This window comes from Schistocerca piceifrons, chromosome X (genome assembly GCF_021461385.2).
Source record: "Schistocerca piceifrons isolate TAMUIC-IGC-003096 chromosome X, iqSchPice1.1, whole genome shotgun sequence".
NCBI classification, from domain to species: Eukaryota; Metazoa; Arthropoda; class Insecta; order Orthoptera; family Acrididae; genus Schistocerca; species Schistocerca piceifrons.
This window is the reverse complement of record NC_060149.1, coordinates 396,283,523-396,310,301: the sequence shown is the minus strand read 5'-3', so window position 1 is coordinate 396,310,301 and position 26,779 is coordinate 396,283,523. Positions and strand designations below refer to the sequence as shown.

The window sequence follows — 26,779 nt, the reverse complement described above, 5'->3', positions numbered from 1 at the left end:
GGGCCTGTATCACTACCTTTGGGGTCCACTTCGATGGCTGAGTGGTCAGCGCGACCGACGGCTGTGCAAAGGGACCCGGGTTCGGTTCCCGGTTGGGTCGGAGATTTTCTCTGCTCAGAGACTGGGTGTTGTGATGTCTTCACCATCATCATATCATCCCCATAGACACGCAAGTCGCCGAAGTGGCGTCAACTCAAAAGACTTGGACCAGGCGACCGGTCTACCCAACGGGAGGCTCTTGCCACACATTTCATTTCACTACCTTGGGGAACACCAGAAATCACTTCTGTTTTACTCGATGACTTTCCGTCAGTTGCTATGAACTGTGACATCTCTGACAGGAAATAACGAATCTAGTCGCATAACTTAGACGACATTCCATACGCACGCAGTTTGCTTACAAGTCGCTTGTGAGGAAATCTAGAAATACGGAATCAATTTGAAATCCATTGTCGATAGCACGCAGCACTTCGTGTGAGTAAAGAGCTAGCTGTGTTTCATGAGAAGAGTGTTCTCCAAATTCGTGTTGACTATTTTCAATATATCGTTGTTTTCTAGGTAATTCGGAATGTTCAAAAACAATATATATTCGAAAATCCTGCTGCATATCGACCTTAATTATATGGGACTGTAATTTAGTTCATTGTGTATTGTGTATTGAACCGGGGACCTAGAAACGACGGAGAGGCTTCGTCCCGTCGTAGCCCTCGGCGTTTCACAACCCCACAACAGGCCACAGTAGTCCATTCACCCCATCGTCGCCCCACACCAAACCCATGCGGTTTGGCCCCCAGTGGATCCCTGCCAGGGAACGTCTCATACCAGACGATTGTAACATCAGTGTTTGCGTGGTAGAGTAATTATGGTGTACGCGAACGTGGAGACAGTGTTTGCGCAGCAATCGCCGACATAATGTAACTGAGGCGTAATAAGGGGAATCAGCCCGCATTCGCCGAGGTAGATGGGAAACCGCCCTAAAAACCATCCACAGGCTGGCCGGCGCACCGGACCTCGACACATCCGCCGGGCGGATTCGTGCTTGGGACCGGTACTTCTTCCCCCTCGGGAAGCAGCTTGTTAGACCGCGCGGCTAGTTGACTACTTCTTTTACATTTCTGGAATATTGGCGTGATCTGTGCATCTTCCCAGTCTTGGGTACGGATCTTTCGTCGAGAGAACGGTTGTAAATAATCGTTAAGTACGGAGTTATTGCATCAGCATACTCTGACGTTTTTCAAACTAACAACTCAAGTTTTTAACTACACAAGTGTTCTTTTGTGTGGCACACTAAGTTGCTTTGTATGCTTCTTCAGTAGACCATTCTCTGCTTGTAGTCTGTCATACTTTCAGCTTTTTTGGATTTGGAAGACAGTAACTGTGATCAACATAAACAAGTTTACTAGATATTAAAAAAATGAAATTCTACTGTAAGTTTATAATAATTATTTTACTGCTTAAAAATAGAAATTATCAGGATCCGTTGGTGTCTACAGACTTATTCAAAACCGGAAACTGACAAGCCTGATTTTAACTCGTTAGGTTTCTTTCAGTATTCTGACCACCGTGGAGATGATGGCCGAGTTAACGTTGGTTGGCGCAAAAAGCGCTGAACTCATCTGTTATCCACTCTATTAAATTTTAACTCGTTGCAACGACCAAAGAGTATTTAAAACATCGCATTGTTGCAGCATGTGCAATGATGTTGCAGGAATCTCTTCAGATTGTGCACAAGTCCTTACCCTTGCAACTACAGAGGTATGCTGCAGTGTGTGATGCACGTTTCGAACACTACGTGACATACGTTGAATTTTAGGGACGTGTGGATAACAAAATTCATTGCGAATTTCTTTTTGTTGCTGTGGATGATGTAATTTCGCAATGTAGGTGTGTGTTTTGACGTAAAACGCATGACACGAAGTTATTATTTAACACTTTTTGTACCTCGATTTTCTGTTTTACATATCCAACTAAGTTTTTATGTGCACCATTCTTTCAAGGATATGACAGAAACAAAAGCAGAATTGTCACCGAAGTTCACTGGTGAGTCACCCTTAGATGCTACGTCCTTTGCCTTCCAGTTGGTGTTTCAGTCCCACCATATGTAGCCAGTTGTGATTACTATCAGTTTCAAAAATTTTCTCGGTTATTCCGCATTTGTAAGTAGACTCTCTTAAGTGTGGTCGCCGGATTCAGACAACGATACCGAGACAAATGCACCAGCGTTGGCCGTCCAGAGTCATTTCGTTTCACGGCCGCACCACGAGCGGCGCGGACACCACGTGACTTGGCAACATTCTCTGGCCGCGTAGGGTAGGAGGCAAGTAAGCACGCCTTCCTCGGCCAGTTGTGTTTTGGCATCTGAAGCTTTCAGGTCGCCGAACCGAACGTTACACTGCGCACACAGCGACAAACTTGTAACCGAGCGATGTGGCGCAGTGGTTAGCAGACTGGACTCGCATTCGGGAGGACGACGGTTTAAACCTGTGTCCGGGCATCCTGATCTCGGTTTTCCATGATTCCCCTAAATCACTTCAGGCAAATGCCGGGATGGTTGCTTTGAGAAGGGCACGGAAGACTTCCTTCCCCATCATTCACTAATCCGATGGGACCGATGACCTCGCTGTTTGGTCCCTTCCCCCAAGTCAACCAATCAAACTTATTTCAAGGTTATTCTCTTGGTTTGACATTCAGGTTTTATTCACTCGCTATTGACGATTATTTTGGTTTGGCGTTTGCTTTTCGTCCTGTCCTGTCTTTCCCTTTCGAATCGGTGTTCGGCTTGCCCTCGTACACCCGTTTCTTTTCGGCCGCTTTACGTTTTCTCTGAAACCGTCTAGGGGCACTCCGCACTTGGGAAGTGCGTTACTAAACTGAAAGAGCAATTAGTACCTCCCAGTTGCATACGGCTCAAATGGCTCTGAGCACTGTGGGACTTAACTACTGAGGTCATCAATCCCCTAGTACTTAGAACTACTTAAACGTAAATAACCTAAGGACATCACACACATCCATGCCCGAGGCAGGATTCGAACCTGCGACCGTAGCGGTCGCGCGGTTCCAGACTGTAGCGCCTAGAACCGCTCGGCCACTCCGGCCGGCTGCACAAGGCCGTTGCGTTAAATGCAACGACATCAGCCGAAAATTTGTGCTGGAGCGTGACTCCAACCAGGATGCTACGCTCCTGTAGAATGGTTGCCTTAACCGCCACAGCCATTCGAGCACACCTCCTGTCCAGTCCAAATTCCAAAATGCCGCACACTACAGAGGTAGTGTCCTCCGTCCATTATCCCCTATTTTCCCGCAGCTTATTCACCTGAGTCCTGCAAGGGATATCTTCTCTGCGGGTTCACTCACTCGTCCGAACCCTTGCGACACTTAGCTGAATAGCTGTGAGCAATTAGAGGATAATGGCCGCCTTTGTAGTTTGTGGAATTTGGGAATTTGGACTGGGCAGGAGTCGTGCTCGGATGGCCGAGGCGGTTGAGGCAACCGTTTTAGAGGAATGGAGCATCCGGGTTCCAGTCTTGGTCCGGCACAGATTTTCACATGTCACCATTGCAATTGCTTCAGTGCCCATATGTAGCTGCAATCTGAAAATCTCTCTTTCATTCTATATATACGGTTGCATGTACGAAAGAACAATCACCACACATAGATAAACAAAATACGTTACTAAACTCTCGTTGCTGGAGCATCTTATCAGCCTGACGCGACACTCTCGTGTAACCACACGAATGTTCACATACGACAGTAACCGGTTTCATGTTCAAATAAAATAAATCCTGAGATCTAAATATTGTAGTATCTCCTAAACTACTAATTGGATTTTGAAGAAAGAAATGCCGTTGAATTCGTCTCTCTTAGAACTATGACACAAGCAATAGAAATTACTACAGTTTCATTTGAGAATCCGAACTGATACTGATATATCTGTAATTAATATAGCTATGAAAAGAGATTGTGTCATTGAATGAAAAATTTTTTCACGATTCGTTTGGGTGAAAACAGAAATGTGTTTCAAACGGTTAAGGAAGTGAACAGCTTAGCTGAATCACCCTATATATGCAGTACATTATCTGATCCAATGTATCCGGACACACCTGTATAATACAGAATTGACCACTAGATGTCACAAGAGTCGGACACGCCATTATAAAAGGAGGCAAGGGTATACTTTCGTTAGTGGAAACGCAGTAGCAGTAGAATGAGTCGGTCAGCAGAACTCAGTGACCTCGAACCTGGATTAGTCATAGGATGTCACCTGAGTAACAAATCCATCAAGAACATTTTAAGCCGGCCGGAGTGGCAGAGCGTTTCTAGGCGCTACAGCCTGGCACCACGCGACCGCTACGGTCGCAGGTTCGAATCCTGTCCCGTGCATGGATGTGTGTGATGTCCTTAGGTTAGTTAGGTTTAAGTAGTTCTCAGTTCTAGGGGACTGATGACCTCAGAAGTTAAGTCCCATAGTGCTCAGAGCCATTTGAACCATTTGTTTGAAGAACATTGTAACCCTTCTGTAATTGCCCAAGTCGACTATTGATGATGTGGTTGTGAAGTGGAAACGTGAAAGAAGAACCACGGGTACAGGCAGACTCATGTACTGACGGACAGGGGCCATGAAGCATTGCAGGGAGTGGTTGTCAAACTTTTGCATGAAATCAGCGGAATGAATCACTCGTGAGCTACAAACTACTACCAGTACTCCAGCTTATATAATGTCTGTGTATAAGGAGTTATGGGAATGGGCTACAATGATCAAGTAGCTCCTCACAAGCCACACATTTCTGTACTCAGTGCTAAGCGACACTAGAGGCGATGTAAAAAGTGGCGCCACTGAAAAGAGGATGACTGAAGACGAGTGATTTTGAAAGATGAATCACGCTGTACCCTGTAGCAATCCAATGGAAGGATTGGGGTTTGACGAATGCCCGATGAATGTTACTTGGATCGTGTGTAGTGCCAACAGTGATGAACGAAGGACGTGGTGGTACGGTATGGGGTACATTTCGTGGTTGAGGTTTGGTCTTCGTATTGCGCATAAGAAATCGCTAAATGCGGACGAATATGAACACATTTAACAGCATTGTGTGCTGCGTACAGTACAGGAACACTGAAGACGATGGTTATTTGCATCAGCATGGTAATGCACCCTGTTATAGAGTAGCATCAGTGAGGCAATGATTTGTTGAAGATAACACTCCTGAAATGGACAGGCCTACCTCAAGGTCCTGACCTGAACCCAGTGGGGCACGTTTGGGATGAGTTAAAAAGTGGACTTGGCTCCAGACTCCAGCATCCAACATCACTACCTTCTCTAGTTTCGGCTCTTGAGAAAGAATGGGCTGCCATTACTCCACAAACATTCAGACACCTCGTCGAAAAAAAAAAAAATAGAAAATAAAACCGGTTAGACTGTTCGCCGGGTGCAAGTCTTTCTATTTGACGCCACTTCGTCGACTTGCGCGTCGATGGGGATGAAATTATGATGATTAGGACAATACAACACCCAGTCCCTGAGCGGAGAAAATCTCCGACCCAGCCGGGAATCGAACCCGGGCCCTTAGGACATCCATTCTGTCGCGCTGACCAGTTTTTTTTCTTTTTTTTCCACTCAGCTACCAGGGGCGGACTCATCGAAAGTGAGTCCAGCTCAGTTCAAGCCGTCAATACGCGAAGGTGGACACACCCTATATGAATGTCCACTAATATAAAAAAAAAGTTCAAATGTGTCTGAAATCCTATGGGACTTAACTGCTAAGGTCATCAGTCCCTAAGCTTACACAATACTTAAACTAAATTATCCTAAGCACAAACACACACATCCATGCCCGAGGGAGGACTCGAACCAGTCGTACAGTCCACGACTACAGCGCCCCAGACCGCTCGGCTAACCCCGCGCGGCCACTAATACACGGCCCAGTCACATTAATATGACTACCGCCTATGTTTGACATGAGCGTGCAATAGCCAGTCACAGACGGCTGGAGGTAGCACTGGCAGTGGAGGATATATAAAGCAAGTCAAGAGGGTGCGTAAAATAGAGCAGTCATTGTCGTAAAATGTGGAAACGGAGCGACTTACCTGACGTCCAAAAAGGCTTGGTTCAAAATGGTTCAAATGGCTCTGAGCACTATGGGACTTAACATCTGAGGTCATTAGTCCCCTAGACTTAGAACTACTTAAACCTAACTAACCTGAGGACATCACACACATCCATGCCTGAGGCAGGATTCGAACCTGCAACCGTAGCAGCAGCGCGGCTCCAGACTGCAGCGCCTAGAACCGCTCGGCCACATCGGCCGGCTAAAAAAAGGCATGTTCATCGGCTTTTGGGCCAAGGGTAAAAGCACTTCCGAAACGGCTAAGTCTGTAAACCGTTCGTATGCGCCGAGTTTAAAGTATATCGTGCATGGCAAAATGGCGTTATCAAATGGTTCAAATGACTCTGAGCACTATGCGACTTAACTGCTGAGGTCATCAGTCGCCTAGAACTTAGAACTAATTAAACCTAACTAACCTAAGGACATCACACACATCCATGCCCGAGGGAGGATTCGAACCTGCGACCGTAGCGGTCACGCGGTTCCAGACTGAAGCGCCTTTAACCGCACGGCCACACCGGCCGGCGGCGTTATCCAAAGCTGGCGCCAAGGCAACTGTGATGCGCCATATGCGACAGATTACAGGGGTGAACGACGGTTGCGGAGGGGTGTACGGGTGCATAGACGTGCAACTGCTGAGCAACTGTCCGCCGAGATGAAGCAAAGGGCTACCAACAGTGTCTCCTCAACTACCGTTCAGCGAACGTTGCTGCGTATGGGCCTCCGCAGCAGACGCATGGTTAGTGCACCCATGCTGACTTTCAGACGAATCACGTTTAATGCTCTATCGGCGTGAAACGGGTGAAAGCAAACACCATTCAACAATCGTCGGAACCGTCCAGGCTGGAGGAGGGAGCGTTATGGTATGGGAAATGTTTTCGTGGCATTCCCGGGGTGATCTCATTACTCTGGAAGACACAATGGATCAAGAAAAGTATGCATCTATCCTTTGGGACCATATCCACCCCTACACTCAGTTTGTTTTTCCTCAACACAATGGCATCTACCAGCAGGGCAATGCAACGTTTACCGAGCGAGGTGGCGCAGTGGTTAGACACTGGACTCGCATTCGGGAGGGCGACGGTTCAATCCCGCGTCCGGCCATCCTGATTTAGGTTTTCCGTGATTTCCCTAAATCACTCCAGGCAAATGCCGGGATGGTTCCTCTGAAAGGGCACGGCCGACTTCCTTCCCCATCCTTCCCTAATCCGATGAGACCGATGACCACTCTGTCTGGTGTCCTTTCCCAAACAACCAACCAACCAATGCAACGTTTCACATAGCTCGCAGTGGCCGTGCGTGATTCGAAGAGCACCAGGATAAGGTATCAGTTAGTATGAGGCTGTTGCAGCAACAAAGATTACCAAATGACAAAGGGCAACTAAAAAATGAAAGATATAAATCCTCAGTACTCTAGATAAAAAGGCAGTAGTGTCGCATGTTAATAAGGAACTCGAGACATTTAGCTCTGGAGAACAGAATTTAAAGAACTATGGACCAGGTTTAGAAGAGTAGTTGACCATGCAATTAATAGATTTGTACGTAGTAGAACAGTTAATGATGAGAGGGGCCCTCCGTGGTATAGAGTCAACGGAAAGAACCTTCTAAAGAAAAAGAGACTACTGCGTAATAGGTATAAAACAAAGTATAGCGCTATAGATATGCAGAATGAATGACATGTGTTTGGCTTTCAAGAGGGAAATTTGTGAAGCCTTTAATGACTGCCGTAGCAAAATATTCGAACGGCCTCTCACAAAACCCAAAGATATTCTGCTCATATGTGAAGGCTGTCAGTGATACCAAAGCTAGTGTCCAGACGCTCATGGATGAGAGGGACTGAATTTGAGAGTAGCAAAGCAAAAGCAGAATAGCTGAACTCAGCTTACAAATGTTCCTTTATAAATGAAAATCCAGGGGCATTACCCCAGTTAAATTGTCGTACCGCCACAAAGATGAGTAATACAGGTATTAAATGGTGTTCAGAAAAAAAAACAAAGCGCTAAAATTGGACAAAGCTCCACTGTGCGATGGAATATCTATCAGTTTCTATACCGAATTCGCGATCGAGTTAGTTCCTCTACCGTATGGTAGAGAAAACGGCACCCAGTAGAATGGAAGAAAGCACAGGTCATATCCGTCCACAAGAAGAGTTGCAGAAGTGACCCACAAAACTACCACGCAATGTTTTTGACACCCATTAGTTGCAGAGCCAACGGCCTTGCCGCAGCGTTAACACCGGTTCCCGTCAGATCACCGAAGTTAAGCGCTGTCGGGCTGGGCTAGCACTTGGATGGGTGACCATCCGGTCTGTCCAGCGCTGTTGGCAAGCGGGGTGCACTCAGCCCTTGTGAGGCAAACTGAAGAGCTACTTAATTGAGAAGTAGAGGCTCCGGTCACGAAACTGACAACGGCCAGGAGAGCGGCGTGCTGACCACATGCCCCTCCATATCCGCATCCTGTGATGCCTGTGGGCGGAGGATGACACGGCGGCCGGTCGGTGCCGTTGGGCCTCCATGGCCTGTTCGGACGGAGTTTAGTTTAGTTTAGTTTTATTTGTTGCAGAATCTTAGACCATATTCTGAGTTTAAACGTTATGAGATATTTCAAACAGAGCGTCTTCTACCATGACAACCCGTATGCATTCCGAAAACATTTTTTCACATGACATTATGAAAGCCATGGATCAAGGGAGTCAGGTAGATCCAGTACTTCCCGATTTCCGAAAAGCATTTGACTCAGTACCACACCTACGCTTATTGTCAAAGCCGGCCGCGGTGGCCGTGCGGTTCTAGGCGCTCCAGTCCGGAGCCGCGCTGCTGCTACGGTCGCAGGTTCGAATCCTGCCTCGGGCATGGGTGTGTGTGTGATGTCCTTAGGTTAGTTAGGTTTAAGTAGTTCTAACTTCTAGGGGACTGATGACCACAGCAGTTGAGTCCGATAGTGCTCAGAACCATTTGAACCATTTTTTTTATTGTCAAAAGTACGATCGTATGGGGTATCAAGCGAAATTTGTGACTGGATCTAGGATTTCTTGGTAGGAAAGACATAGCATATCATGTTGGATGGGGAGTTATCGACTGATGTTGAAATAACTTCGGGTTTACCCCAGGGAAATATGTTCGGACCCTTGTTGTTGGTGTTTTTATTAATAACCTTGCAGACAATGTTAATAGTAACCTCAGACTTTTCGCACATGATGCATTTGTCTATAATGAAGTACTATCTGAAAAAAGCTGCAGAAACGTTTAGTTGGATCCTGATAAGATTTCAAAGTGGTGAAAAAATTGGGAATCTGCTTTAAATGTTCAGTAACATCAGTAGTGCTCTTCAGGAAAAGGAAGGAGTGTAGTATCCTATGATTACAGTATCAACGCGTCACAAGCTCGTACAATTTGTAGGGATATGAAGTGGAAAGGTCACATAGATTCGTTCGTAGGTAAAGGCTGTGGCAGACTGTGGTTCATTAGTAGAATACTGTGGAAATCAGTCTATAAAGGAAATTGCTTAAAAATTACTCGTGTCACCCATCCTAGAATATTGCTCAAATGTGTGGAATCCGTACCAAATAGGACTGACGGGGACATTGAATGTATACAGAGAATGGCAACACGAATGGTCACAGGTTTGTTTGTTCCGTGGAAGAGTGTCAGGGGGGTGCTGAAGAAACTGAACTGACAGACACTTGAAGAAAAATGAAAACTATCCCGAGAAAGCGTACTTACTAAATCTCAAGAACCAGATTTAAAAGAGATGAATCTAGGAATACAATAAAAACACCTACGCTCCCGTAGGGATCGTGAGATACGATTAGATTAATTACAGCGCGCATAGAGGCATTTAAACAGCCATTCTTCCGTGCTCCATACTTGAATGGAACGAGAGGAAGCTCTACTAACTGGTGCAATGGGAAGTACCCTCTGCCACGCACTTCACTGTGGCTTGCGGAGTATGGATATAGATATAGATTACTTACCTGCGGGGTTTTTCTTGGTTGACTGAGCGAAGTCTCCCGGTTTGGTAATAACTATCTCGTATCCAGTCGCTTTCGCCACTAATTTAAGTGCCTTTTTACCGTGTTCAGTCGTGTGACCTCCATGAGTAATGTATTTGTAAGTCTCTATCAAAATATACATATATGAGTCTGTAATCGACAGTGATTTAAGTAGAGTTGTGAAATGGTTAATCTATCGTAGCTTCTGGTCTACTCCACTGTGATTGCGAAGATAAGGTCGATTGACACCTATAGTAGGAGATGAACTCGATGCTTTAGGAACGGTCACGGCAACCACACCGCTGGAATGCGGCTTCACCTTTTCACGGCGGCCACGAACAGGAACTAGAATGCAAAAGAAAATAATTTCCGATTCTGCGTCTACATGAGCCTATTACATCACATCTTCCAGATTTCTGGAGAAGAACAAGCTGAAGTGTTTCAAGAAAAGTGCAAAAAATGACGATAATGATGTATCACTTCAGTAATCTCGTGTGCGCCGGGCACTGACAGTCTGATCATAAGATTGATTCTGCATGATTTCACTTATTTTTACTCATAGTTCCGTTGTCGTGCAAACAAACGCCGTGACATGCAGCGGAAACCAAAAATTAGGTACTGTATAGATATGCCACTACCGATAATCATTACGTATGAACAAGGCAAATACTTATTGAGTATAAACTGATATTACAAAGTGCAAGAGGACTTACAACTCAGTCTAAAACAATAATTAGTGTGGTGTTTGATACTGGACAGCTTGAATGCAAAAGTGATGTCGAATGTGAAAAAGCGGCTTTATTCAGACGTATATAGAGTTCTCTTCCATTTTGCTTTAACCACTTCATTGAAATCTTACACGTGCACTATGGAGACTGAATAACTGTCCAACACTATAAGGTCATTTGAAAAAGTTTTTTGCTCAAATAACAGATATTTGAGACAGAGGGAAATATAGCAGTCACGACATTGAAATTGGTGTGATTTTCTCCTGTTATATCGATATATTGTTTCTTACGATTAGAGCTTGAATATGTGATCATTCAAATGTCTCTCATGGTAAGACGCGCAGTTTTGTAAGCGAATGGCTCATACTCTAAGAACTTTTTTGTGCGGTTCTGAGCGTTCGAGGTCACACACGTGCCTTGTCAGGACAATAACATGTAATAAAAGTTCTCGGACAGGAACATTTCGGTTTTTATGGAAACGTCACAGCAGACAGCTTCCGCTCGATGAATTAAAGTCCCTCGAACAGTGTACTCTTGGGGCCAGGGGGTGTTGGCTCAAAGTGTACAGATAACGGCTCATATGAGTCGGTTTTCCGTATACACCCTGTTTGAGACATCCATTGGGTTTTCAGCGGACGAGGACGGTAAAAAGCGGCAAGGCAACGTCTTTTTCATCCTACGATGTGGCCATGGATGCTACTGAGGTTTTCTAAGAGCTTTCTCAAGTTTTCACGCCTCTACGGCTAGACAACGAATGTGTCGCCGACATAGCTGTAAAAACAATTCGGCTTTTGCTGGAGCCGTATTCAAGGAGATATCCTCAAAGTTCTCCATGAGCAGGTTAGCTGTGGTTGGAGCTACGGCCTCCCCATCTGAACACAGACAGTCTGAACGGAATACTCTTTGCCGTACAAAATACAGGGTCTAGTGGGGAAAAACGCTGATATTTTTATATGTGGTACCTTAATGGCTCTTAGCACTATGGGACTTAAACTAACCTAAGGACAGCACACAACACCCAGTCATTCACGAGGCAGAGAAAATCCCTGACCCCGCCGGGAATCGAACCCGGGAACCCGGGCGCGAGAAGCGAGAACGCCACCGCACGACCACGAGCTGCGGACAAAGGTACCTTAATACGTACAGACATCAATGTGTTTGTTTTTCCACTGCTTCGAACAGTCTTCCCACAAAACAAGCCACAAACTTTAAGACCAGATGTTTTCTGCACAGTCTTAACTGCATCACTAAGTGAACTACGCCTCTCATTATAGACCAACCATTTAGCATCCACGCCTCCCCACTTCAGCACCTCAACTGCTGCCCAGGAGAAAATAAGTGTTAATGGCTTGCTCTTGCCACATGTATTTGGAGGTACTGCCCCACCTAAAAACATACGACCAGCAATAACTGTCAGTATTAGTCAGCAAATGAGGCAAACAACGGTTGCTCAGTACACAATCCTCGTCACCAATAGAAATATCTGCATTTATACACGTTACACCCTGTATAAATGACGTCAGGGTGTGCTTGAATTGATCCACCACTGTGCTACCACTTGTCAGTGGACGAGGAATACTCAGCCGAAAACTCGTGGGTGCATAACCACTTGACGCTGCTGGAAAACCGATAGCAATATAGTCACTGGTTTTCTAAATTTACACAATCTTGCGGGAACAGCATCACATCCCCATCTACGTTCCCCAAGCATCTAGAATAAACTTCCATATTTTTGTATGTCCATCCGTATGATTGTTGGTCTGCGGGACTTCACCGTTCACTTATGTAGTAAAGTTGATGGTTTTAGACACAAAATCGCTTTTACAGTATTCTACGGAAGCCGTTTCATAGATGTTGGCCACTGATGGGATGCTGTATACGACTGGAGTACACTCCCTCAGCGTGAATTAAGACCCGCAGATGGTATATTGAGTCACCGAAACTGCTTGCAGTATAATAAAATAGCATCAGAACGGCGGCTGCAGGTGTTTTATTTTATTACGTCAACTTCTACGTGGCTTTAACGACCATATGCGTGTCACTAAAATCGATCAAGGTCTGGTACAGACCTACGTGATTAGAGCTCCAAACGCTGGAGCATTACTCCAGAATTCGCCTCATTACCATCTCTACAGAAGCATCGCGGTTTCACAGAATCCTTCCACAAATTATGCCTTCCATTCGCCTTCCCAAATATTGATTTTACGTGCTCGTCGCATTTCATATCGCTTGCTAGTAAGAGTTGCGTCTGGAGAGTTCAGAAAGTGGTCTCAGAAAATGGAGGAAAGAAAAGTTACAAACAAAATACCGTTACTGGCCTTCAAAGTAATCACCATTGGCTGCAACACACTTCTCACATCGGTTGTGAAGCTGTTGGGAACTGGCAGTAAATGGTTCTTGCGGAATCGCTCGTAGCGTCGAGGTCACGCGTTGTTCGATATCCACATCATTACAGGAGATGAGACCCGGTGCTACCAATACGATCCGGAGACAAAGCGGCAGTAAATGCCATGGTGCTCATCGTCTTTCCCGCCTCCCTTGGGTAGAAATTCATGATGCTGTCCAAAAGGGAGCTCAATATAATCTTAATCTTGGATCTTGTCAACTGACTTTTTTGGAGCGGGGAAGACGATGAACACCATGCCATTGACTGTTTTTTTTTATTTTTTCTCTCTATTTTTCCCAGTCTCTCATGTTTCCCATGAAGATGTTTAATTTCTTGAGGTCTTCCACAATTTCCTTAAATCATTTGGTGTTCACTGTATTAGTTGTCACTATGTTAAAAATCTTCCTGGAGAGTCTGTTTTCGTTCATCCTATGTATGTGTCCGAAGAACTTCGCCCTTGTTTTCCTGATGTTGTTTGTAATCGTTTCTTTCTGTCCGTAGAGTTTTTTTGTCGGTGTCTTTATCCAGATCCCCTCTTTCTGAACCGGCCTGTAAATCTTTCTCAGTATTTTCCTCTGTTGTTTTTCCATCTCCTTGATTATCGTTCTTCGGTTGATTACTTTGTTTCTGAAGCATACGAGGCCTCCGATAAGACTACTGTGCTATGGTTTCTTAATTTGGCTCTGACGGAAATTCTTCTTTCGTTGTAATGGTTCCATGTAAGTTTGCATGATTTTAGTAGTTTTTTGAGCCTTTCTTCATTGGATGTCGAGTTCAGTCCTGATTTCTGTATAACGTCCCCCAGGCATTTGTAACGTTCTACTTGTGTTATCTTTCAATAATTCGTTGCCAGTGGATGTCTGAGTTTTTTTTAATTTTAGATTTGTAGTCCAGTTTTAGCTGAGGTTTCTGTAGTGTCTCTCGAGCTTCCTTGGCTTCTTTTCTGCTATTTGTTTTGATAGTTATATCATGAGTAAAAGCCAGGCATTTTATGGTTCAAATGGCTCTGAGGACTATGCGACTTAACTTCTGAGGTCATCAGTCGCCTAGAACTTAGAACTAATTAAACCTAATAAACCTAAGAACATCACACACATCCATGCCCGAGGCAGGATTCTAACCTGCGACCGTAGCGGTCGCTCGGCTCCAGACTGTAGCGCCTAGAACCGCACGGCCACTCCTGCCGGCAGGCATTATATGTTGACGGTTCTATCCTTGTGTCTCCCCATCTTTACCCCATTGACTCCTTTGTCCCGTGTCCTGATTACTTTCTCCAAAACCGTGGTAAATAGTATGGTTGAAAGGCCATCTCGCTTTCTCACTCCTGTATTTATTTCAAATGGTTCCGAGATCTCTCCCATAAACTTCACTTTGGATATTGTGCTTGTTAATGTTTCCTGGATTCGCTTTCTGTTCTTGTTGTCCACCTTTATTTCTTCTAGTGTGTTAAAGAGTGTCTCTCTATCTATGGAGTCACAGACCTTCACGAAATCGACGAATGTTATTGTTGTGTTCCTGGACTTTCTTGTTGTCAGTATTGTTCTCAGGCACCATATCTGTTTACTGCATGATCTTTCCTTTCTGAAACCTCCATTGTATTCTCCAGTCTGTGGATCTGTCGGAGGCTCTAGCTGATTGAACAGGGCTTTGGATAGAATTTTGTATGCCACAGGCAGTAGTGAAATTCCTCTATAGTTATCAGCATCTGTTTTGTCTCCTTTTATGTGGAAGTGGTGTAATGGGGCTGACTTCCATTGCTGTTGTACCTTTTCTGTTTATCAGATATGTTCGATGATTCTGTGTATTTTGCGTGCATCCTTTTCGTGGTCTAATTTCCAGCTTACTGCAATCAGTTCATCTTCTCCTGTTGCCCTATTATTTTTCAATTTTTTTCACGTTATCCTCATGTGTCAGGGTTTTGTAATCGAGGTTAGGTTCTGTAGGCTTCTGTGGGCTCCTCGAACTTCAGAGTTTGCATCGGTTTGTCACAGTTCAGTTGTGTGCCAAAGTATTGCGCAAATATTTCACTGTGATTTTTCGGGTTATGTCTTGACTTGTGAAGCATAAGTTCGGTGGTTGCTATTCTGACATATTTTCTCTGAATGTCTTCTAAAAATTTCTTGTGTTGTTTTTGTTGAAATCTTCTTCTATCTCTTTCGATCTGTTGTTTTCGCAACCTCTTTTTTTCTCTATAGATTATTTTCGAAGTGTTCTTCTGTATACTGTTGAATTCTTCCCTTTTTCGGATGTTCTATGACTTCTAAATTTTTTCCAGACTTGCACTTGTCTTCTATGCCTCTGTCATATGTCACGTTTCACGACCTGTTTTTCCTTTTCCTCGGTGATTGCTCCAATTTTATCAGTTCCTTCATTTTTTCTTACAGTTCTGTTCAATTGTTACTGTCAGTTTTCTTAATTTTTTTGTTATTTCTTTTTTGGTTAATTTTAGGTACTCTTTGTGTGTGTTCTGAAAGTTCTTTTGGTTCTCTTAATTTGTATGTTGGGTATAAATTTCGCTTTAATTTGGAGTAGGTGATGATCGGATTCGAAAAATCCTTTCCTTATTCTTACATTCATAATTTCACTGGTGTTTTCCGGAAATATTACAATGTGGTCTATCTGAAATTCTCCTAGGGCGTTGATGGGGGATTTCCTAGTTCGTAGTTTCTTCTATGGTTTCTGGAATTGCTTTGACACGATTTTGCGATCGAAATTCCTGCAGAAGTTTATCAGGTTCTCTCCATTTTTGTTTGTCCTCTCCTGGGCCGTGTGTTTTCCTGTTGTGTCTTTGAAGTTTCTTTCCCTGGCTAATTGGTTATTAAAATTTCCTAGTAACATCAGCATGTAATATTAAGTTATATATTTTGTTAATAACGTTAGAAATATAAACACCATAATCCCAAAACTGTATATACAGTGTATTACTAAGGAAACGTTTACCCGCTATCTGACAGAAACTAAAATGAACTCACTGCACTGACGATGGTGAAACTTCACCGAAACATTTATGGGAGTTAAAGACCAAAACTGTGCTTGGTCAAGGCAGAACTCTATTTGCAGAATTATATATGGATCGCTATTTATTAACATTGTAGAGAATGTGGGATCGTTATCTGCTCGGACGGCGTTTTTATAGCAACTTACTCGTGACACAGGGAAGAGAACGGAATTAATGCTTTTCCTGCTAGTTTTGGTGTGAACAGCCTGAATGACTGACGGTCTTGTTCGCCATATCCATCCCAGAAACAAACCACAAAAATATGCTAACGGCGAATGTTCTGCTGGTATGCTATGTGGCGAAATGTAGTTTTCAATCTCGCTTAAATCTGTCAAATGGTTCAAATGGCTCTGAGCACTATGGGACTTAACATGTGAGGTCATCAGTCCCATAGAACTTAGAAGTGCTTAAACCTAACGAACCTAAGGACATCACACACATCAATGCCCGAGGCAGGATTCGAACCTGCGACCGTAGCGGTCGCGCGGTTCCCGACTGAAGCGCCTAGAACCTCTCGGCCACAACGGCCGGCCTTAAATCTGTCAGTAGTGACCACACATATGTTAAAGTGCATTTATAAGGGCCATATTTTACAGCAACGTGGGACCACAGTAGAGTTGCCTTCAACACTACAACAATGTGGATGCAATATACCCCAATATACAGTGAGTCTCGCGATAGCTGTCGGAACGGTCGCACGCGTCTAAGTTTGCTCCGTCATCATCGGTTTTTACGCCAGTGTTTCATGATTTCTTGTTCGTTACGATCGTTTTCTGTGTTTTACAAGTATTGTTATTGTGTGTTAATTTGTCGTTATCGTCGTCTTTGACGGCATTTGGGCTTTGTCCGAAATTTCAGGGCTGCAGCATATCATGGCAAACTCCCCGAGGAAAAACATGGTGGTATTTTCCTTCGGCAAGGAAACTCGTCGAGTTCAATCATCAACAATACATGACTGGATTACCGAAGTAACTGGAATACTCTCTGATTCTGTGCATTCCTTGCAATTAGACTGTGATAATAACTTCATTTTCGTAAAAGTTGTAGATCCGTTGATGGTAGATCGTTTTATGGAAAAAATATGGTCGTGAGATGGATTTTGTACATCGAAATACGACAAAGAGTAAAGTATGAATAAAGAATGCTGATTCTACAATCAGGAATATGCACGTATTAAATTTACCTGTTGAGGTAGAAAATTCGAAAGTTAGAGAAACCCTCTCAAAGCATGGTGTGGTAAGGAAAGTTGTTAATGAAAGATGGTCACCCAGTTTAAGCTACAATGTTTTAACGGCGTACGACCTGTAGAAATGGAAGTAAAGTGAACATTCAATTTCACATCTCTAGATGACCACAACACCCATGTTATTTATACAATACAAGTCCCGATCTGTCATATTTGTAATGAATCTGGTGACCTACGTCATGACTGCCCACATCGTGTTTTTGTTTTAAAAAATAATCTACGCAACGCCGGAAATTAACACTCAGTGACATGTTACCAAACGGTAACACAATTGAACCGGCGACTCAAATGAATTCAACTAGCATTTCCGATAATGCTGTCATTGGCATTAATGAATTTCTACCTCTACCATTTCTAAGTAACGCTGAACAATCACCCCATGAAAGCGAGCTTACAAAGAAGAAGCGACTGCTTGAACGTACTAATGATCAGTCTGATGAGGAATCTTCTTGCACGTCTCGTGTGACGAGAAAGCCTCCTGCTACGGTCACAGATTCGAATCCTGCCTCGGGCATGGATGTGTGTGATGTCCTTAGGTTAGTTAGGTTTAAGTAATTCTAAGTTTAGGGGACTGATGACCTCAGATGTTAAGTTCCATAGTGTTTGGAGCCATTTGAACCATTTGAAAGAGGAAACCAAAACCATGTAATGAAGAAACAGTAGAAGGTGAGGGACCGCAAGTCGATGTGGCGACACTCTCAGAAAAAGATACAGTGTTGTCAGCAACAGGAAGTGTCTCTGCTGGTAGCGGAGCACACGAAAGTTCGCATGAAACTGCTATGCGAACAACCAAACTACACTCAAGCGCCAAATAAATTGGTATAGGCATGCGTATTCAAATACAGAGATATGTAAACAGGCACAATACGGCGCTGCGATCGGCAACGCCTATAGAAGACAACAAGTGTCCGTCACACTTGTTAAATCGGTTACCGCTGCTATAATGACAGGTTATCAAGACTTAAGTGAGTTTGAACGTGGTGTTATAGTCGGAGAACGATCGATGGGATACAGCGTCTCCGAGGTAGCAATGAAGTGGGGATTTTCCCATACGACCATTTCACGAGTGTACCGTGAACATCAAATTTCCGACATCGCTGCGGCCGGAAAAAGATCCTGCAACAACGGGACCAACGACGACTGAAGAGAATCGTTTAGCGTGACAGAAGTGGAACCTTCCCGCCAACTGATGCAGATTTCAATGCTGGGCCATCAACAAGTGTCAGCGTGCGAACCATTCAACGAAACATCATCGATATGGGCTTTCGGAGCCGAAGGCTCACTCATGTACCCTTGATGGCTGCACGACACCAAGTCTTACGCCTCGCCTGGACCCATCAACACCGACATTGGGCTGTTGATGACTGGAAATATGGAGCCTGGTCGGACGAGTCTCGTTTCAAACTGTATCGAGCGGATAGACATATACGGGTATGGACACAACCTCTAATGTCCGCAGCTCGTGGTCGTGCGGTAGCGTTCTCGCTTCCCGCGCCCAGGTTCCCGGGTTCGATTCCCGGCGGGGTCATGGATTTTCTCTGCCTCGTGATGACTGGGTGTTGTGTGATGTCCTTAGGTTAGTTAGGTTTAAGTAGTTCTAAGTTCTAGGGGACTGATGACCATAGATGTTAAGTCCCATAGTGCTCAGAGCCATTTTGAACACAACCTCATGAATCCATGGACCCCACATGTCAGCAGGGGACTCTTCAAAGTGGTGAAGGCTCTGTAATGGTGTGGAACGTGTGCAGCTGGAGTGATATTGGACCCCTGATACGTCTAAAAAAAAGTTCAAATGGCTCTGAGCACTATGAGACTTAACATCTATGGTTATCAGTCCCCTAGAACTTAGAACTACTTAAACCTAACTAACCTAAGGACATCACACAACACTCAGTCATCACGAGGCAGAGAAATCCCTGACCCCGCCGGGAATCGAATCCGGGAACCCGGGCGTGGGAAGCGAGAACGCCACCGCACGACCACGAGCTGCGGACCCTGATACGTCTAGATACAACTCTGACAGGTGACACGTACGTAAGTATCCTGCCTGATCACCTGCATCCATTCGTGTCCATTGCGCATTTGGACAGACTTTGAAAATTCCTGCAGGACAATGCGACACCCCACACATCCAGAATTGCTACAAAGTGGCTCCAGGAACACTCTTCTGAGTTTACACACTTCCGCTGGCCACCAAACTCCCCAGACAAGATCATTATGAGCATATATGGGCTGCCTTGCAATGTGCTGTTCAGAAGAAATCTCCAGCCCGTCGTATTTTTACGGATTTGTGGACAGCCTTGCCAGATTCATGCTGTCCATTCCCTCCAGCAATACTTCAGACAATAGTCGAGTCTATGCCACGTTGTGGTGCGGCACTTCTGCGTGCTCGCGGGGTCCCTACACGATATTAGGCAGGTGTACCAGATTCTTTGGCTCTTCAGTGTGGATGCACAGCAGAGCACGGTTAGCACGAGGAAGTCTAGGAAGTCCCTAGCAAACAGAACGCTGACTCCGACGTTCGACAAAACGCCGAGGGAGGAAGTCAGCAAGTGATAGTGCCCAGCCAGCAAGCTGTCATAACAGCAAACACATCGGTACCAAATATTGGCAGCTCGAAGGCTACCACCGGTCTTCAAGGACCGAATCTTGTCGTCTCGCGTCAACAAGGAAAACTCGAATCAGACAAAGCAGAAAACAAGAAACGAAACGTCAAATACGAAATCATGAGGGAAAGAACTGACGAGGAGGGAGCAGACGAATTAAGCGATACCTAACACTGCGCTGTAAAGGGTTAAAGGAAAAACTTCGGATCACGCGACTTATTCAAAAAGAAGTGGATTTACATAGGAAATCCGATAAACTACTAAGTGTATAGTGTGAGAAGATCTACACTGTTTTCCATGAGGCAACTGCATGCAGTTGTAGTTAAACTGATCGTGACTGGAAACGGCTATCACCCTTAATTTAGCGATGCAGGCCTACTCCATTGCTACAGTAAACATGAATAAAAGACGCTTACCATTGAAACTGACAGCATCAAAATATTTTCCATCTGAATCTAGAACAGGAATCGCCTTATTGCAAGAAGTCGCGGTACCGGAATTCAAAATCGAATGTTATTTCGGAATTGTTAATATAGACCCTATCATCTGCAAACGTAGGAACAGTTTTTTTTTTTTTTTTTTTTTTTTTAAATCAGAGACGACATTCCAGTAAGCGAAATGGAAAGTACAGAATCCGGAAGAGCCATAGAGATCAAAATTTTCGATGTCACGGTCTTAATGTTTATGCTCCATCAGGAAATTCCCATAGGCTGGATACAGCAAATTTTTTTATAGATCAACTCTTTTATTTATTGAGGAAAAGTCGATGTAACCTCACAATCGGTGGTTACTTCAACTGTGTTTTAAACTGTAATGATCTGCAACCTAATTTTAATTACTCATCTGAGTTAAAATACCTAGCAACCGATCTACAACCAAAACATGCTTTGGGAGTTAAACACCCAGCATTCGTCGAGTATACATGTAGTAGACTCGATAGGATCCATGTGTCACGACCCTTGAAGAAAGTTTTACTTAAGACGGAACAGTTCTAGTGTATTTTAGTGACCATTGCAGCCTTTTAGTTTGTATTAATGTAAGTCTGCAACAGACGCGTCTTGTTAGAAATGAGTGGAATTTCAATAGCTCTATTTTAAAAGAAAAGGGTGTAGAACGATCGATAACGGAAGTATCTACGCGCAGCTGACAAGCACCCAAACGTCATCGATTGTGGACAAAAACAACCAGACCTAAACTAAGACGAGTTCTCATACAATACAGCGCTGAACGATCCAGGGAGATGAAAAATTTTATAGAGAATTATTACGAAGTGTTAACAGACCTATCCGAACAACACTTTTGCGAGCATTCTCAAAAATTTTAGAAAAAGTAATGTACAGGCAGCTTCTCAACCATCCGACCACAAAAAACATATTATTAAGAACACAGTTTGGATTTCTGAAGGGTTCTGATATCGAAAAGGCTATTTACACCTTCAGTGAAAATGTACTTAATTCATTAAATAACAAGTTACAAGCAGCAGGTATTTTCTGTGATCTGTCAAAGGCATTCGATTGTGTGAACCACAACATCCTTTAAATAAATTAGAATTCTATGGTGTCACGGACAGTGCTGCAAAATGGTTCAAGTCATACCTCGTTAACAGGAAACAAAGGGTGTCAGTGCAAGGGACTAATGAATTAAGTCATCAGTCATCATCAGAATGAGAAGAAATTACATGTGGTGTCCCACAAGGATCCATCTTAGGGCCATTGCTTTTTCTTGTGTACATTAATGATCTCTCATCAGTTACACTGCCAGAAGCAGAGTTCGTTTTGTTTGCAGATCACACAAGTATTGCAATAAATAGTATGTCGAGTGTAGTTCTAGAAAGATCTGCTAATGATATTTTCATGGACATTAATAAATGGTTTAAAGCCAACTCAGTGACATTAAACTTCGAAAAGACTCACTACATGCAATTCAGAACCTGTAAGAGGTTTCCACCCAGCATATGCATAAAGTATGAAGAAGAGCAGATAGAAGAGGTTGACAGCCTTAAATTCCTGGGATTACAACTTGATAATAAATTCAGTTGGGGAGAGCACACCACAGAACTGTAGAAACGCCTTAACAAATCTGTATTTGCAATTCGAGTGTTAGAAGACATAGGCGACATAAAAATGAAAAAGCTTGCATACATTGCCTACTTTCATTCCATAATGTCATATGGTATAATATTTTCGGGTAACTCTTCAAGTCAAACAAAAGTTTTCAGAGTCCAAAAGCGTGTAATACGTATTATTTGTGGAGTAAATTCACGGACGTCCTGTAGAAACCTCTTCAAAGAACTGGGTATACTACGAGGGTTTTTTTTAAGTAAGGGCCGTTTTTATTTTTAAAAAAGATACAAATACTTTGTAAAAAAACTTTTATTTTCTGATTCTACACACTTTTACCTATTTTTCTACATAGTTGCCTTGTTTATTTAAGCACTTGTCATATCGTACAACTAAATTTTTAATTCCCTCTTCAAAGAATTCGGCCGCCTGCTCCGACAGCCAAGAGTTCACGGCCGCTTTCACTTCATCGTCGTCATTGAAGCGCTGCCCGCCAAGATGGTGTTTCAGGTACCGGAAAAGGTGAAAATCGCTAGGAGCAAGGTCGGGGCTCTATGGTGCATGGTCCAAAACTTCCCAGCCAAAAGAATCAATCAAATCCCGAGTCTTTTGAGAGGTGTGAGGCCGAGCGTTATCGTGTAGGAGCAAAACTCCTTTTGTCAGCATGCCGCGCCTTTTGTTTTGAATTGCTCTGCGGAGCTTCTTTAGAGTTGCACAGTAGGCATCTGAGTTGATTGTCGTTCCTCGTGTCATAAAGTCCACTAGCAAAACACCGCGCCGGTCCCAGAACACAGTTGCTATAATCTTGCACTTTGACAGCGTCTGTTTGGCTTTGACCTTGACGGGTGAGATTGTGTGTCGCCATTCCATCGATTGTCGCTTGCGTTCGGGAGTGATATGGGATACCCATGTTTCATCTCCAGTGACAATTTGACTCAAAATGTCATCCCCTTCTTCCTCGTAACGAATCAAAAAGTCCAATGAAGTGGAAAATCTCTTCCCTTTGTGGTCCTCTGTGAGGAGTCTGGGTACCCACCGAGAACACAGTTTCTTAAAGTTTAGGTTTTCAGACACAATTTTGTACAAAACCGATCTTGAAATTTGTGGAAATTCCAAAGAAAGAGTGGAAATTGTGAATCTTCTGTCCTCACGAATCTTTGTTTCGACTGCAGCCACCAAATCATCAGTGATCACAGAGGGCCGGCCTGAGCGTTCTTCGTCATGGACGTTTTGACGGCCATTTTTAAACTCTCTAACCCATTGACGCACTTTACTTTCACTCATTGCATTCAAGCCATAAACTTCTGTTAACTGACGATGAATTTCTGCATCTGATAGGCTTCTCGCGGTCAAAAAACGTATCACTGACCGTATCTCACACGCGGCGGGCGATTCAATAATCGTAAACATTATAAAGTAGCACAGCGATGCGTACACGTCAGCTACAGAGCTGCAACTTGCATCAGTGTGAACGGGAAGGATGCCGGCAAGTGGCGCGGTGGCTTGTTGCGGCGTCCGCGCGAACTACGGGACTATACGCGCGAACGGCCCTTACTTAAAAAAACAACCCTCGTAACTACTGCCTCTCAGTATATTTACTCCTTAATGAAATTTGTCCTAAATAATATATCTCTTTTTCCAACAAACAGCTCTATTCATAGATACAATACCAGGAACAAAAATTATCTGCACAAGGACTTAAAAGCACTTACGATAGTTCAAAAAGGGGTCCACTACTCAGGAACACTCATCTTCAATAATTTGCCAGCAAACATAAAAAATTTAGTTACAAATAAAGATCAGTTTTAAAGGAGCCTGAAAGACTTACTAGTGGCCAACTCCTTCTACTCCATTGACGAATTTTTTAATAGAAACAAATGATGTATTGTATATATTCATACTATTAGTATTGTTATTTCAGCTTTAAAAAAAATGACATGTTCCACATCCACGAGTATCTCCTCAACACGGATCTATGGAACGAAAAATTAATCTAATCTAATCTAATCTAAGTGAACGGGGCCAGCATTAGGCTGTCTGACATCAAGAAAATCGAAGCAAAATCGTTAACTATTAAGAGACAGCAAATGGAAGGCCTCAAAATTAAATCGAAGGCCTAGTCAATCTCACAGGATAAAACACCATCCTTGTACCACCTTCTGCGACACACCAAGGTCAGACGTAGAACTTTCATTGACGAAGTCTAAGCACTTAATGATACAAGACTTAGCCTACATCCCAAAAGGATATACTCGATAAAGTTTAGAGATATTATGACAACTTATACTCTGCCAACCAAACTGACGAAGAAGCTGTTGAGGATTTCGCAAAACTTTCAGTCCCGCAGTCATCGGAAATAGATAATGACGAGATCCTGTCAGTAATTACCAACGAAGAGATGCAAGAGACAATATCTAGCTCACCCCTGAAAACAGCACCGGCACCAGACGGTCTCCCATAGGTGCCCGTTACTGGTCTTAATTGAATCATAAGGCAACATGCTTATCACATGAGGTCATAAATGGAAAAATGTTCCCCAGTGAATTGAAGGAAGCCAAAATACGAGTAGTATTGATTCTCAAGTGTAAAGGCAAACTCAATATAAAGAGCTTTCGACCTATTTCGCTCTTGAATTCTGATCACAAAATAATTTGTAGGATAATAAATAAGACTTTCGTCTTTCGGCTAAAAAAAAAAAAAAAAAAAAAAAAAACAGTCTGCACCAGTCATGTGCTGCAAACAGAATCATTTGCCAAAACGTGTCAGAGTATAGAGGCATCATTGCAGTTACCTCATTGACCAATATAAAATGTGCTCTGTTGTTTTTCGATTTCCACAAAGTTTTTGACCAAGCTGATCATAAATTCCTTCTTCAGACAATGAAAACAATGGCCTTTCGTCCACGGATTAATGGCATAATGAACAACATTGTAACCAGCATAACTGCTAAGATAGCAGTCAATGGTCAAACAACAAAGCCCATACAGATAAGACGATGCGTTCTTGAAGGTTGCCCTCTGCCTATTCTTTTGTATGCTATCTCCTTAGAGCCCTTTTTAAGCAACGTTCATGCCAGCCTAACGGGCTTAACATTAAACATTGAAAAAACAGTAAGAAGGGCTTATGCTGACGACGTGGGACGACGTGTACTGGAAAAAAAGGATGAGGCATTTTCATTGGAAAGAATCTTTAAAAAATACTCTCTAGCATCGGGTGCAAAAACAAATGAAAACAAAAGTCAAGTATTAAATCTGAGGGCTCTGGATCGGATAAGACTGGAATGGGCAAAAACAGACATAAAACATAAAACCATAGGGACAACTCTAACGATACGCCCGATGAAAACGATCGCCGTTAACTGCAAAGAAGCAGTGGCGAAAATCCATGGAGCTGTAACAGTAAACCTACAATGTACTATGTTCCAGGTGCAAGGGATTAAATTTATCAACTTCTGCATTCTGCATAGGTTCATATAACTGATTCGCCTAGATGGGCAATGGATCCACCTCCTTCAGTGCGGATGCACAAGTACGTCCGACCTCCTGCTAGAATTTCTGAGCAGCGAGCATGGAAGAAATAGACAGAGACTGTGGATAGGTGGCGCTCGAGAGGAATGTGGTTCGGCCGTGAGGCGTGTCGAGATAGTCCGCGCAGTTGGGAGAACACTGTGTCGCTAGTAGACCCCGTCGCGCACGCACTTCCACGCCGCTCCGCTTCGTCTCGCTACCGCTCACGTCATGGCCCGCACAAAGCAAACGGTCCGCTAGTCCACCAGCGGAAAGGCGCCGCGATTAAAAAAATGGCGCAGTGGTTAACGCACCTGCTCAGTAAGCAAGATATCCCTCATTTCGAATCCTGGTCCGGTATACATTTTCGCTGGTCGCCGCTGATTCCGCGTAATGTCTCGATGCAGCTGACATCAGTACTCCCTTCCCTTTTCTTTCCTGTCTTGCTCACCTCCAACTTCAGTTTACATATAATATAACAAATTACTTATGATGGGGAAATGTTTTCCTAGCAGATGTGAAAATATTTACACTGGACACCAGGAATGGGAGTCTGGGTTTAGAAGACATGCTAAGCAAAGCGTGTGCACTTTTCCTCAAAAGGAGTTCTATAACACTTATAAGAAACTGAGAAAGAATCACGTTCAGGCTCTTCGAAGCAGTTAAGCCAGAAAGCCTCTAATCACTGACTGATGCAAGATGGATAAATGGCCTAATTGGCTCAAATGGCTCTGAGCACTATGCGACTTAACTTCTGAGGTCATCAGTCGCCTAGAACTTAGAACTAATTAAACCTAACTAGCCTAAGAACATCACACACATCCATGCCCGAGGCAGGATTCGAACCTGCGACCGTAGCGGTTGCTCGGCTCCAGACTGTAGCGCCTAGAACCGCACGGCCACTCCGGCCGGCAAATGGCCTAATTATTTTTGAAAACATTACTGGAGATATCAGCGATCCAAATATAATCTTTGAAAATAGCTATAACAGTCTAGCTTGCACGGCTCACAATTGAGTATCGTCAATCAGCGGTTCCTGCTCCATACAGCCATTATCCATCAAAATGACTGTAGATCTGAAGATCACCATGCGATGATCGAAACCCGGTCACCTTTCAATAAACGACCCTTGCGATATAGAGGGTTATAATTATTTT

The 26,779-nt window shown here is 43.7% G+C and overlaps 1 protein-coding gene and 1 pseudogene across 1 annotated transcript in view; both read left to right on the top strand.

Annotated features, from left to right (window-relative positions):
- Positions 1–26,779, top strand: part of LOC124721933 (regucalcin-like) — a 95,776-nt gene that overhangs the window by 33,253 nt on the left and 35,744 nt on the right. The gene's annotated exons all lie outside the window — the stretch shown is intronic.
- Positions 8,310–8,427, top strand: LOC124723621 (annotated as a pseudogene).